Below are 15,332 nucleotides of genomic sequence, written 5' to 3' on the forward strand. Positions count from 1 at the left end.
CTCTGCCTTTGGCTCAGGTCACGATCCCAGGGTCCTGGGATCGAGCCTCACATCGGGCTCTCTGCTCGGTGGGGAGCCTGTTTCCCCCTCTCTCTCTGTCTGTCTCTCTGTCTACTGTGATCTCTCTCTCTGTGTCAAGTAAATAAATAAAATCTTTAAAAAAAAAAAAAAAGAAAGTCATCAATCTGTACATCTAACATCAGTGTACATGACAGAATATACATTATTCTCAATGAAAATTGTGAAAGTTTTAAAAAAGAGTGTCAGCTAGGATCATGACACATTTGAAAAAAATCTCTAAGAGAGAACAAAATGAAACAAAACAGACTATCATTTTCTCCAGAGAGTCAGGAGAATATACACATCTAGAAGTAGAAAGTGGGAATTAAAAACAAATCAAGCAAAACAAAAACAAAAACAAAAACAAAAACCACAAAGAACAGGGACCCAGAAATAGTCTCTGAGGGGGAAAAAAATAGGTAAAATGTAAGAATTATATAGAAAATAAAGTTAAGGAAACTGTCTAGAAACCAGAATAAACAAATGGGAGATAGTCAATAAAAGTTAAAAGATGTTTAAATAGCTTAGTCACTCCAGGCCAGTGTGCTCATTGCAGGCCACAGTGGCCTGTGCCTTCCAGAATTTCAGTCTGAGCCTGGGAGGGACCTGGCATGTTCGGTAACAAGGCTGCTCAGTGACTGCAACACTGCTTTTTGTTTTTTGTTTTTTGTTTTTTTTTTAAATGAGATTATTTATATCAACTCATCTTGGCAACAAGTATTTCCTCATGAAAAGTGATTGGTAACTGTAATTTTTTGAAGAAAGTTGAGAAGACACATTAAAGACTTTATTTACTTATTTGAGAGAGAGAATGAGAGAGGGAGCACGTGAAGGGGAGGGTCAGAGGGAGAAGCAGACTCCCTGCTGAGCGGAGAGCCTGATGCGATCCCAGGATCATGACCTGAGCAAAAGGCAGTCACTTAACCAACGGAGCCACCCAGGTATCCTGAGAAGACACATTAATTAACCTTTACTTAATTTTACTTGGTAGATGAAACTTGTCAAAACATGAAGTCTGGGGCACCTGGGTGGCTCAGTGGGTTAAGCCGCTGCCTTCGGCTCAGGTCATGATCCCGGAGTCCTGGGATCGAGTTCCGCATCGGGCTCTCTGCTCAGCAGGGAGCCTGCTTCCTCCTCTCTCTCTGCCTGCCTCTCTGCCTACTTGTCATCTCTCTCTGTCAAATAAATAAATAAAATCTTTAAAAAAAAAAAATGAAGTCTGTAGGAGAGGAAGAGGGTGTTGTATGTAAGCAATGAATCACTGACATCTCCTGAAGCCAATCTTGCACTGTATGTTGACCCACTGGCATTTAAATAAAAATTTGAAGAAAAAGAAATTAGAGAGGGAGAGAATAATAGATATGGTCCCTAGTGGTTAAAATACAAAAACAAAACAGTAAGAGAGAGGTGGTAAGGAAGAGGCAGTCTTTTGTAAGTAAGAGACGGGTCTTTTAACATATCATACACTTCTTATCATTTATGCTTCTGTATTATCTACTTTAGAATACTATGTGTGATCACCGCGAAATAATTTCTGCTTTCCTGTTTCATTAGATAAATCATGTACATTGTAGAAAATTTGGGTAGTACTATAAGACACAAATAGAAAAATCAACCATGATTATTCCACACAAAGATAATCACCATTGATATTTAGTTAAGAATTCTTAAACTCTCAAATCTTTCTCTCTCACCATAAATACATTTTGGGGAACAACATTGGGATCATACTGTATATACACGCTTGAACCTTTTTTTCCCATTTAGTAATGTATTGAAGTCATTTTTCTATATATATAATCATTTTTAATTCATAATATTTAATCATATGGCTGGTCCATGATTTATTTACCATTATCTTATTGTTGGACATTTATTTTGCTTCTATTTAAAAATATTATAAGTGCTATGAATTATGATAACATAAAACATTTGTACATTTTTAAGGCATCTGATTCTTATTGCCAAATTGCCTTTTAGAAATGTTATCTAAATTTACATTCACATTAGGCTCTGAGTGACATGTCTTTTTCAAGGAGCCCGAGCCAAATCTGGAAATGTTCATTTTTATAAAATCTTCAACAATGGAAAAGAAAAAAAATTAACATGGCTTTTTAAGTTTGAATTTCTATGATTATCATATTGTTGAACCTTTCTCCGTGAAATTATTGGCATTTTTGTTTTTTCTTTTTCTGAGTTGCCCATTCGTGAAGCTCTCCCCAAGTTTCAGTTGGGGTTTCCTTCTTTTTCTTATTAATGTGTAAGAGCTTTAATAAATTGAGGTTATTAAGACAAATCATGTCTGAATGCTTTTTCTCTTTTGTGTTGTTTCTCTTTGACAAATTGTGCATGTCTGCATGAAGGAACATTTGTGAACAGAAAGATTAAGTGGAGGAACAGGGCCAAAGGAATTGACAGAGAGCTTACACTATCATAATGTGGCTACATTTGAAAAACATAGCTGAAGATGGCATCAGGAAATCAGGACGGGGAGAAAGTCTGGAAGAAAACGATTCTTGTGGAGAAGTATTTTGGGGAGTTCCCCATATATTTGTATTACGTAAGCAGAGCATTAACAAGATAAAATCTCTCTCAAAAATCTACTCAGAAGTTAATTCTTTGAACCATGATAGAAATCTTTCTTTCGCAGAATGAATAAGTCTTTTGGCTAAACATGGATAAAAGCTTTTGCTCAATGTGGCATAATAACTCTAGGAGGCTCCCAGCAGCAAAAGTCTGCCTCGAAGTGTCTTATTACAATAAAATAAAATTTAACCTCTTAAAGTCAAGATATAAATCACTCACTTTTCTTTTCTTTCACACAATTTGTGAGTGTATTATCATAAATGCTACCTGTCGTAAGACTGATAGCTGTCAGTAGCTCAAATATATGAATAAAATGGAAAACGCATTTGAATATGAAAACCACGCTAGCATTTTATAGAGAGGCGACAATAATAAGAGGTTATGGCAGACAAGAAAAATCCTCAGAATAGGGAAATCAAGAAAACTTTCTTCGAATTAAATAAGCTGCTAGATCAGTCTCACCAGAGTGGTGTTTCCACCAAACATAACAGTCAGTAAAATGCTCATTGGCCCTTTGTAGTTGGTAGCAATAGCAAATTGAATTCACCTTGTGAATTTTCATATTGAAAGTATGGATCAAGTTGCAGAACATAATTTCAAAACTGCACAATCTGAATTTACATTTCTTTCCAAATGATACCTGAAACCATCACTATTTCTCCAACAATGTAAAAACTAATCTCAACTGAATTTTAAAATACATTTAATCACTAACTAGGATGAATAAGCCCAGATGCGTTCTAAAAGATTCAGGTCAATATATTTCAGATAAAAGAAGTTTTATCCAAATTTCAGAACTCCATGTATATCTTTTTTGTATTTCCTGACTTAAGAAACAGTATTACATGCAACCATTTGGATTTATCTCAAGGGTATTATGCTGAGTGGGGGAAAAAAAGCCAATCTCAAAAGGTTACATTCTTTATGATTCTATTAATAGAACATCTTTGACATGACAAAATACAGAGATGGAGAAAGATTAGTGGTTGTCAGAGGACGGGGTGGAGGTGGGGTGTGACTAATAAAGGGATAGCATAAGGGAGTTTCTTTGTGTTGCTGGAATAGTTCTGTATCTTGATTGTGGTAGTAGTTACAGAAACCTTTACATGGAATAAAATTGCATAGTTACAGAAACCTTTACATGGAATAAAATTGCATAGAAGAATACACACACACACACATAACTGCACATAAAAACTGGTGAAAACTAAACAACATCTAGAGTCTTGAAGAGTATTGTACACGGGTCAGTCTTCTGGTTTGGATATTGTACTATAGTTAGGTAAGATGTCCCCCCTGGGAGAAATTGGGTTCATTGGACTCTGTGTTTTTATTCTGCCATTTCCTGTGAGTCTAATTATTTAAAAATAAAAAGTGTTTTTTTTTTTTTAAATATGACCTACATTTTAACCTTAGATGGGCAACTGTCAGAAAGGAAGCAAGTTAGAACTCTGAGCAGGCACATTATGTCAGAAAATTCATGAACTGATAGTAATTCATTTTACTTATTAGAGAATTCCGCAGGTTCTCTTTCAGTACCTACTTGTTCTTATTTCAAACACATTTCTTTTCTTTTCTTTTCTTTTTAAAGATTTTATTTATTTATTTGACTGAGAGAGCAAGAGAGCAAAAGCAGGCAGGGCAGCAGAGGGAGAGGCAGAAGCAGGCTCCCCACTGAGCAGGGAGCCCCATGAGGGGCTCGATCCCAGGACCCCGAGATCATGACCCAAGCCGAAGGCAGTTGTTTAACCAACCGAGCCATCCAGGTGTCCCAAACACATTTCTAATATACTTGGTCATCTGGTTTCCACAACTACAACAGATTTAATCAGCCATTCATTTATCCATTTATTTACGTTTATCCATTCACAATATCTTGTTGGTTGTACCAAGTAATGTGATACGCATGATGCTGTGATGAATTACATGATTTCTGTCCCCAAGGAGTTTAAGAGCAGTGCTTGGAGCAGTGATTTCCACACAGAGGGGGATGAAGGAATAGATATCAGAAAGTTACAGGCTTTTCAAAATACACACGATCCTATCCCAGAAATTCTTTTTTTTTTTTTGAAAGAGATCACAAGTAGGCAGAGAGGCAGGCAGAGAGAGAGAGAGGAGGAGGAGGAAGCAGGCTCCCTGCTGAGCAGACAGCCCAATGCGGGGCTCGATCCCATGACCCTGAGATCATGACCCATGCTGAAGGCAGAGTCTTAACCCACTGAGCCACCGAGGTGCCCCTATCCCAGAAATTCTTACGTATCTCTTAAGAAGACATCATCCCACTTCCTAGAATAGGGGAAAGATGATAAATGGGAAAAAGAGAGGGGTGAAGATAGATAGGACCAGATCAGGAAGAGACTTACAGGTGGGAGCTTTGGATTTTATCTTTAAGACAAGGGGGTATTGGGGTGCCTGGGTGGTTCAGTCAGTTAAGAATCTGCATTCAGCTCAGATCATGATCCCAGGGTCCTGGGATTGAGCTCCACATAGGATTCCCTGCTCAGTGGGAAGCCTGCTTCTCCCTCTCCCTCTGTTCCCTACTGCTGGTGCTCCTGTGCTCTCACTCTCTCTCTCTCTAAGAAGTAAATAAATAAAATATTTTTTTAAAAGACAAGGGGGTGTTATTAAAAGGTTTTAGGCAAGGAGGCGGGGTGAGTGATCAAATTTTGGATTTTTTTTTTTTTCAAGACTACACAAGCTTCAGTGTGCAAGTTTAGGGGATAGATGACTAGTTAGGAAGCTCTTGCAATAATTTTGAAATGATTGACTAATGGCATGGGGATGAAAAAAAGTAGATAAACTTTCGAATTCATTAGGAGGATGAATCAACAGGACATGGTGAGCAATCATTGCTTGTGTCCACAGAAATGGAGGTAGCCAAAGATGAACCAAAAGTGAGTGGCTTCATGAGGATCTTGAAGCAAGGGGGATTGATTAAATGAATGGCATACTCATATTACATTTAATGGTACAGTTCAGTAGAAATTGGACATATAGACTGACGTTCAGGAGAAAGCTCTGGACTGGAGATATATCACTGGGAAGTCCACAGTCTGTGGGTCAGTGGTTGTCAACCCTGGTTTACACATTAGAATCACATGGAAGAGCTTCGAAGAAGACCAATGCTCAGACTCTACCTCAGGCTAAATAAAGCTCTGGGAATGAGGGGTACAAGCAGTGATTTAAAAAGAATGTACAACTGTCCCCGGGGATTTCTAATATGCAGTCACTGCTATAGATGGTAATTAAACCTACCAGGATGAATGAAATCACCCAATGACACGGTATGGTAGAACCTCTCAACCCTGGCTACATAGTAGAATCACCGGCAAAGCTCCAAAAATGATTAGTGTCTAGTTTTCCTCCCCAGAGAATCTGATTTAATTGGTCTGTGGTACAGCCTGGGAATCAGGATTTGTAAAAAAAAATTCCCTGATGGTTATAATAATGATGAAGGTTGTCAACTGCTAATATACATACAAAAGAGGAAAGAGCCAAGGTCCAAACCTGTGGCTTTGGACTGAATTGTGTGCTCTCCCCAACCCATTCATTTGTTGAAGCCACATGTTAAAGTCACACTCCAGTGTGACTGCATTTAAGGATAAGACCTAAAAGAAGGTAATCAAGGTTAAATGAGGCCAGAAGAGTGGGTCCTGATCCAAGGAACAGTGCCCTTATAAAAAGATAACACCACAAATAACACAGTGCTTGGGTCAGCACTCTTTTCATATACAATCTCTTAATCTCTCTCTCTCTCTTTCTCAATCACTCTCTCTTTCCACTCCCCAAAAGGTAAGCTTTTCAAATTTCTTGGATTTCTCCATGATGTGACCATAGAGCTTTTAGGCTGTGAATGTGCACTAGCTTTCAAGTAAGGGAAGAATGACTCAGAAGGCAATTCAGAGATCACATGGCTGCCACTCCCACCACAGGCCCAGGGGCGAGGCTGCGGGCTTTCAGTGGACCTAGAAGGTGGGACATGTAGCCAAAGGGGATTATTCTTGACCCTGAACATCTAATGAATGGAATTTGCCTTGCTAGGTTTGAGGTTTGCTTGGGACTCATCAGCTCGTTCTTCTTTCCTATTTCTTACTTGTGACAGAAGTGAGATCATAAGGTAAATCACTGGCCCCCCAAATAGAGAGACAGACAGGAAGATACAGAGAGCCCCAACATATCAGAACAGAAATTCATGACCAGAAACCTCAACAGAACCAGTGCCAGAGTAGGAAAACCAAAACCGTGATTCACGAATTGCTGGAGGCTCAGTGTGGATAAGTCTGAGAGTTAAAAAATTCCAAGAGACCGATTCATAGGTTGTACAACACTTTTGTTTTGTATCTCAAGGAGTTTCACCAAGTCCTAATCGAGAATATCAGAGAAAAGTCCCTTTGTGCTTCTGGCAAGGAAAGGGGAAAGTAATCATTTTGAAATACAACAAAGCATTCTGTTATTCTCAATACAGCCTGCCCTCAAGAGAGACAGTTTTACTAGACCCTAACCTGCTAGGGTATTTTCAGAGCCCAACGTATCTAGGGGAAGGGAAAGTCTAACTCCTGCTCCATCTGGCTATCATGCCCCATGAAGGGGAAAGGCAGGGGAAAGAGAGAGAGAGAGAGAGAGAGAGAGAGAGAGAGAGAAATACTGGCCAAGTACACAATCCAGAGAAACAGGCTTACTGAAGGTGAAGACCTAATCATAGGACTATAGAATGTTTCCCCTCCCCCATGCCTTACACTATATTATTAAAGGCTTATTTACTGCAGTTCCTTCCCCAGCACATCACGTCCGTCCACCGTTCAACAAAAAATTAGAAGTCATTTAAAAGACAAAAAAGCAAGTCTGAAGAGACTGAACAAGCATTGGAACCAGAGTAAGAAAGCAAGAATGCTTAAATTACTGGAAAGGAATTTTTTAAAACTATGAATAACATGTTAACGGCTTTAATGAAAAAAGTAGATAATATGCAAAAAGAGATAGAGAATGTAAGCAAAGAGACAGAAATTCTAAGAAAGAATTTCTAAAATGCTAGAGATAAAAAAACAATGCACAAATGGAGAATATCTTTAATAGGCTCATTAGTAGACTGGACATGGCTGAGGGAAGAATCTTTGCGTTTGAGGATATGAGAGTAGAAAGGTTTTTGTATCTGAGAAGCAAAAACAAAAGAGACTGAAGACAATAAAACAGACTATCCAAGGACTGTAGGACAACTAAAAAAGGCGTAAGATATACATAATGGGACTATCAGAGGGAGAAGAAAGAGTAAAAGGAAAAGGAGCAATAATGACTAAGAATTTCCTCAAGTTAATGTCAGATACCAAATCACAGGTCCAGGAAACACAGAGATAGTGAGAAGGATAAATACAAACACGCCCTACACCTACAGATATAATAGTTAAACTAGAAAGTCAAAGGTAAAGAAAAAAATCTTGAAAGAAAGAAAGGAAAAAAACACCTTACTTGTAGAAGATCAAAGATAAGAATTATACCCAACTTCTCAAACACTATGCAAACAAGAAGATAGTGGAGTAAAATATTAAGTGTTGAGATAGAAAAGAACACCCAACACCCTACAGAAATATCCTTCAAAACTGAAAGAGAGGTAAAGACTTTTTTCAGGAAACAAAAATTAAAGAATTTTTTTTTGCCAGTAGTCCAGTCTTGCAAGATATGTTCAAAGAAGTTTTTCAGAGAGAGGAAAAATGATGTAGGTTGGACACTTGGATCTACCTAAAGAAAGGAAGAGCACTGGAGAAAGCATAAGTGAAAGTCAAGTAGAAACTTTCATTTTTCTCATTCTTAATTGATCTAATAGATAACAGCTTATTCAAAATAATAATAGCAACAATGTTTGGGGATATATATGCATGTATCAGACTTAATTATGTATATATCATATGTGATTATATATGCTTATGTATAAGTGAAATGAATGACAACAGTAAAACAAGAGAGTAGAGGGAGATATTAGGAATATTTTGTTATTATAGGGACTCATACAACCCATGAAACAGTACAGTTTTATTTAAAAGTATATTTGGATTAGTTGCAAATATGTATGTAAATTCTAGGGTAACCAGTAAACATTTTTTTTAAAAAGTATAATTGATCTGCTAAGAAAGGAAAGAAAATGGAATCATGTAGAATGCTCAATTAGAACCATAGAAAGCAGAAAAGATGTGGAAAACAAAAGTAGACACAAAGAACAAAGACAACAAATAGAAAACAATAACAAACATGGTAGATGTTACTCCAACCATGATCAATAATCACTTTGAATATCAGGGGTCTAAATACACTAACTAAAAGAAAAAGATTGCCAGAATGAATAAAAAATCTGACCCAGCTTTATGGTTTTTTTTTTTTTTTTTTTTTTTTTTTTTACAGAGAACCCACTTTAAATATAAAGACACATATGGATTAAAAGTAAAGGGATAGAGAGAGATATACACTGGTCAGAGGAAGGGGGAGTAGCTATATTAAAGTCAGACAGGACAGCCTGTAAGCAAGAGAAATTATTAGGGATAAAGAGGGGTGCTATAATGACACTGGGATTAATACCTCCAACAAGACATAATAATTCTTAATGGGAATGAACAACAGAGCATCAAAATGCATGAGGTAAAAGTGAAAGAACTGTAAAGAGAAAGAGAGGAGTCCAGTATTTTAGCTGGAGACTAACACCATTCTGATAGAAATGAACAGATCGAGCAGGCAGAAAATCAGTAAGGATATGGTTGAAGTCAACAGCACCATCAATCAGCTGGCTATAATTGACATCTATAGACCACTTTATCCAACAACAGATGATTTCACATTTTTTGCAAGTTCGCATGGAATATTCACTAAGATAAACCACATGCCGGGCCATAAACTACACCCTGACAATTTTAAAAGAAGAGAAATCATGTAACGTCTGCTCTCAGACCACAATGGAATTAAACTAGAAATCAGTAACAGAACGGTAATTGGAAAAGTCAAGGGATTTGGAGATTAAACAACATATGTTACATAGACATCAAAGAAGAAATCTTGAGATAAATTTTAAAATATTTTTAACTAAATATAAATGAAGTAAAAGTTATCAAAATTTGTGGGATACAATGAAAGCAGTGTTAAGGGGGAAATCTGGCATCAAATACATGTATTAGAAAGGAAGGAAGATTTGAACCCCACAACCTAAGTTCCCATCTTAGAAACTAGAAAACAGAACAAATTAAATCCAAAGTAAGCAAAAGAAAAAAGAATTAGGACAGAAGTCAATGAAATTGAAAACTAAAAATTAGTAGAGAAAATCCACAAAGCCAAAAGCTGGTTCTTGAAAAGATATCAAAATGTATAAGCCTGTAACCATGCTAAGAGGAAAAGAGAGAAGACACAGATAACTAATACCTGAAATGAAAGAGGGGACATCATTATAGATCCTATGGATACTAGAAGGATAATTGGGAAATATTGTGAACAACTCTATGGCCATAAATTTGGCCACTCTATTTCTTGAAAGACACAATCTACCAAAACCAGTACAAACAGAAATAGACTATCTTTTAGATAATTAAGGAAATTGAAAAATTAACCTTTCAAAACAGAAGTCCCCAGGACCAGATGCATTTGCTGGTAAATATACTAATTACTTATAATTTCTTCCAAAAGATAAAAATGGACAGAATACTTCCTAACTTATTCTATGAGGCTGGCATTATCCTAATACCAAAATCAGACAAAACTATTCCAAGAGAACTACAGACCAATCTCATGAATATAAATGTAAAAATCTTCAACAAAATACAAGAAAATCAAATTCAATAATGTATAAAAAGAATTATACACCATCCTCAAGTGGGATTAGCATGTCAGGTATACTAAGTTTCATCCAACATTCAAAAATCAATTGATATAATCATTACATCAACAGGTTAAAGAAGAAAAATCATAGGATCATACTAACAGATGCAGAAAAAAGCATTTGACAAAATCTAATACTGACACATGATAAAAATTCTCAGCAAACTAGGACTAGAGGGGGAACTTCTTCTACTTGGTAAGGAATATCATCTAAAAAATCTACAGCTAACATCATATTTAATGGTGTGAAACTCAAAGCTTTCCCACTAAGATCAGAAACAATTCAAAATAAAATAATGACATACAACTACACACAGAACAGCCAAAATCTGCAACATGGACAGCACCAAATGTTGACAAGGACGTGGAAGCAATAGGAAATCACACTCATTGCTGGCAGGAATGCAAAATGGTACAGTCAGTTTGGAAGACAATTTGGTAGTTTCTTACGAAACTAAACATATTTTACCCGTATTACCCAGCAATTACTCTCGTTGGTATTTATCCAAATGAACTGAAAACTTACATTCATGCAAAAACTTGCATGTGAATGTTGATAGCAGCTTTCTTCAGAATCATCAAAACCTGGAAGCATTCATGATATCTGTCAGTAAGCGAAGGAATAAGTAAACTGTGATACATCCAGACAAGTGAATATTAATTATTCACAATAAAAAAAAATAAGCTATCAACCCACAAGAAGACATGAATGGATCCTAAAAGTCTATTACTAAGTGAAAGATGCCAATCTGGAAAGGCGACCTACTATGTGTCTCAACGATGTGACTGACATTGTGAAAAAGGCAATAAAACCGTGGAGACAGTAAAAAGATCAGTAGTTCCAGGGGTTAAGGAGGAGGGAGGATTGAACTGGCCAAGAACAGAGGGTTTTGAGGGCAGTGAAATTACTCTGTATGGTACTACAATGGACCCAAGTCATAATACACTGTTCAAACCCAGAGAATGTACATCACCAAGAATGAACCCTAATGTAAACTATAGGCTTTAGGTAGTACAGTGTAAGTGTCAGTGTAATTCTACCAACTCCGATGAATGTTTTACACTAGTAGAGTACTACAACAGTAGGAGCAGTCTTGTGGCGCGGGGCAGCACGCAGAATGTCTCCTGGAACTCTACTTTCTGCTCAGTTTTGCTGTGAACCTAAAACTGCTCTAAAAAAAATAAAGTTTATTAATTTAAAAAAGTAGTTTCAGAAAACATACCAATTTTTATACTCACATTTAGCTCTTCCCTACACATTGGACTATCTGTGAAAACTACAAAGAGACGGTTTTATTCAATTGCTTTTGGAATCACGAGGTCTCTTATTTTTTGAGCCTTGAGGCAATAGTTCTTTTCATAGCAGAAATATAAAGAAATTCTCTTCTTATGCTACTTGAGAGTTAATATACCCCCTCTTCCATTATAATTTAAAAGATTTCCATTTCATATTTTTATATAATCCTCCCTGATTTTTAGAGAGAAAAATATTTTATTAACTGTCTTAAAACTAGCTTCTTGTCATTTCTACTGAGGCTCTAAAAAGAATATATGCTAACAATTATTTTATTAATCTCTTTTATTTAGGCTATCATGAGTATAAAACTATATGTAATTTCACTTTAAAGCTAACAAAAAATACATTTTGTTTAGATTGGTTATATAATGAAATCTTTTTTCATGTGAATTTTTAAAAAAATTATCACAGAAGGAGTAATTCAAGTACCAGAAGAAAAACAAAGTATATGCTATCAGGTATATTTTCTGATTATCTTCAGGTGGTAATGTTTATGAAAAACTAGTCAATTTTTTTAAAAGAGTTCATCCCTGAGCAGATCTTTTGCTGTCATCTTGTCTGTGCCCCCTTCTACCCACACCTGTTATATTCAGAGATCATGTTGCATAATGATATAATTATCTACTTTGGGAGCTTATTGATATGTTATGAGTGAACAATAATGGATCAGTCACTATGTATGATTATAACTTCTAAAAAATGTTATTAATAATATTTGGACAATAAACTCCATGGAGAATGAGTAGAAATCTATTTGCAAGACGTAGGGAGTCCTGAAAACTAGTGAGACAGACACATTTAAAAGGACTTCCCAGGCTCTCCAAGGCAGAACGATCCTACCAACTCACTGAGAATTTTTTCATGTATGATTTTTTGAAAGTAACTCCCAATAAGTTTATAGAAATGACTATCCGATGTTTCAAGATTCATTCTTCACTAGAGAATATTTCCCTCATATCCAATTCACTGACCTTATTTCCAATTATTTTCAACCTCATTCTTTTCTGATTTTACTTAATTGTGTATCATCTAAAGAATTACCATAAATGGTCCTAATAACTGTCTTTTACTTATCTGCCATGATTTCCAACTACTCTTTTATGCATTACTCTCTTCTCTCTGGCTCTGTGGGATAATGAGCTCCATGCATTGACTCACCTGCTCAGGCCTCTTGAGGGATGGCTGAATGTCACCATGGTGATGGCGTACCAAGGCAAGGCCCCACTGGGAATGGGATAAGGCTCAAGGGCTGAGGCATATGTCTAGCAGTAGGAGTTGAAGACTTCTTAGTTGGGAGAGTAAGAGGTAGACAGAGGTATACAAAACTATATTCTGATGCTGACAGACTTTGGAAGCCAAATTAAAGGCACAATTTCAAGGACGTAAGTCTTAGATTTGCAACTTATCTCTCTATTCAAATGAAAGGGTGGTCAAAATTCAGTCCCCAGAAATATTGCTGTGTCATCCCTCTGTTAATGAGCCTGGAGGAGGGTGTGTGTGTCTGTAATCCTCTCAAATAAACTAGACTTCACAATAGGTTCTGAGTCTTCTATTTGTAATTTGGGAGTAATTAGTGTTAGGGGGATAAATTATTAGCAACCTCGTTATATCAAAGTGGCCTAACATAAGACAAATAATGTAGCCATTTTTTCAAAGACTGATCTTAGATCAATATTATTAAGAGGTTGCCACAAATGCTGAAAATCTACAGAATTCTGCTTCATTAAGAGTCTATAATTAACGATGCAGTAACATTTCACACCTGGGGGCAGGCAGGTAGAAAAAAATTTATCTCAAAATCTTTAATACAGATTTAAATCTAGGTTTTTCATTACAAACTTAGAAAACAAAATTCTAAACAATGTATTTTCTAGAATGTCAAAGCTTTTCCAACAACGTTCTCAAATGACTGCAGAAGGTGGAAGGAAGAGTTGTTTATTGAGCAAAACCAAGAAAAAAGAAAATCACTGGCTTGAAGATTTACTTATTTATTTATTAGAGTGAGTGCAGGGGCAAAGGGAGAGAGAGTCTTAGGCAGACTCTATCAGGGCTGAGGTGACTGCGGGCTCAATCTCATGACCCTGAGATCAGGACCTGAGCTGAAACCAAGAGTCCAGGGCACTTTTCTTGCTGTTGTTGTTTTTGAGAGTTGGGGACTTAACTGACTGCACCAGGAGTCTCTGGATTAAAAAGCCCAAGAACAAGAAAGGATTTGAGGTTACACAATGTATTTTGAGTTTCAAAATACATGAAAAACAGACTGTGTAGGTAGTGTTTTGTAATTCTAACTTCAAGGATTTGGTGGGAGAACTGAAATTAACATTCTCTTTTTTAATGCTTCAAATGAAAACTGACCATTTATTAAGCACCCACAGAGTTCCAAGCATTGTGGAGAACATTAAAAGACTCGTTCATACTCTCTTAGAGCAAAATTGCCTATTTTCTTGCACACACTTTTGTATGGCATGGACATTATCGTTCCACTCATAAAGTGACCAGTTCTTCAAGACTTGGTCAAGAAACAAGTTTCTGATCTATAGAAGTAGATCATAAAGGAGGTTTCTCTGTCAACGGTTATACTTCATGTCGTTTCCCTCTGAAACCACCACCTCCACTTCCTCCTCTGAAACCTCCACTTCGATCTTCTCTTTCTACCTCTAAAGCCATCACCTCTGTCACCTCAGCCACCTCCTCCCCCTCCTCCTGCCACCTTCTCTTGGAGGTCACTTCCCACCTGGAGGTCGAGGTAAAAACCTCTGTGATGGTAGCAGTTTCTATGGGTCTATATAAGACTTCTGCAGTTTTTTAAAGGAAAATACCTTCATATTTGCTGACAATTTAATGGAAAAACAAACATCTCTAAGTTGTCCAAATATTTCGCTCACTTTGCTAATTTGTTCTTTGTTCTCTAAATAAACTGCAGCATTGGCGTTTTTGCCTGTAGTACATTTATAAACTAGGTCATCTTCACAGGGATACAGGAACTCCCCTAATACAGCTACATGTTCTGGAGGTCCTTGGTCTTGGTCTCTGTTAAAGCCTCTGTGGCCACCTCCTTGTCAAAATCCTCCTCTGTGGCCACCATTGCCTCTGAAATTACCACCTCCATCTCGGAAATGGTAGTTGCTGTGGTCACAAATGAAGCTGCCACGTTGATCAAAGCCTCCACTGACCTCCGCCTCAAAAAGGCCTCCTTGTTCTACCAGCCTCAACCCCCAGGTTAGTGCCTCTTCCCCCAGCAGGGAGCAAACTCTTTATGCCCATCCCCTTCTTTTTCTCCCTCCCTCCCCAAGTTGGGTCTAGTATGTTCAGATCCTCCTGCTCCCAACCTCAACTCACCAGGCTGAAACTAACATGCTTTTATATAAGAGAAACCTTATAACCCTGTGTCTTACATAGTTTCCTCCTCACTAATTGGTTCCAAGTGGGTCCCTTTCCATCTAGACCTTCAGTCACTGTTGTCTACCATGGTGCTAGGTATGATAACATTTTCTACATTTGGAACACAAATGTTTAGGGATTAGGGAAATTCAAGGATAGC

General features: G+C 37.1%; 1 pseudogene; it reads right to left on the reverse strand.

The window, feature by feature from the left end:
- Window positions 1–12,215: 12,215 nt before the first annotated feature.
- The window catches only part of LOC106004267, a 99,287-nt pseudogene continuing 96,170 nt past the window's right edge, over window positions 12,216–15,332 (reverse strand).

This window comes from Mustela putorius, unplaced genomic scaffold (genome assembly GCF_011764305.1).
Source record: "Mustela putorius furo isolate JIRA1106 unplaced genomic scaffold, ASM1176430v1.1 tig00001063_pilon_pilon_pilon, whole genome shotgun sequence".
Lineage (NCBI taxonomy): Eukaryota > Metazoa > Chordata > Mammalia > Carnivora > Mustelidae > Mustela > Mustela putorius.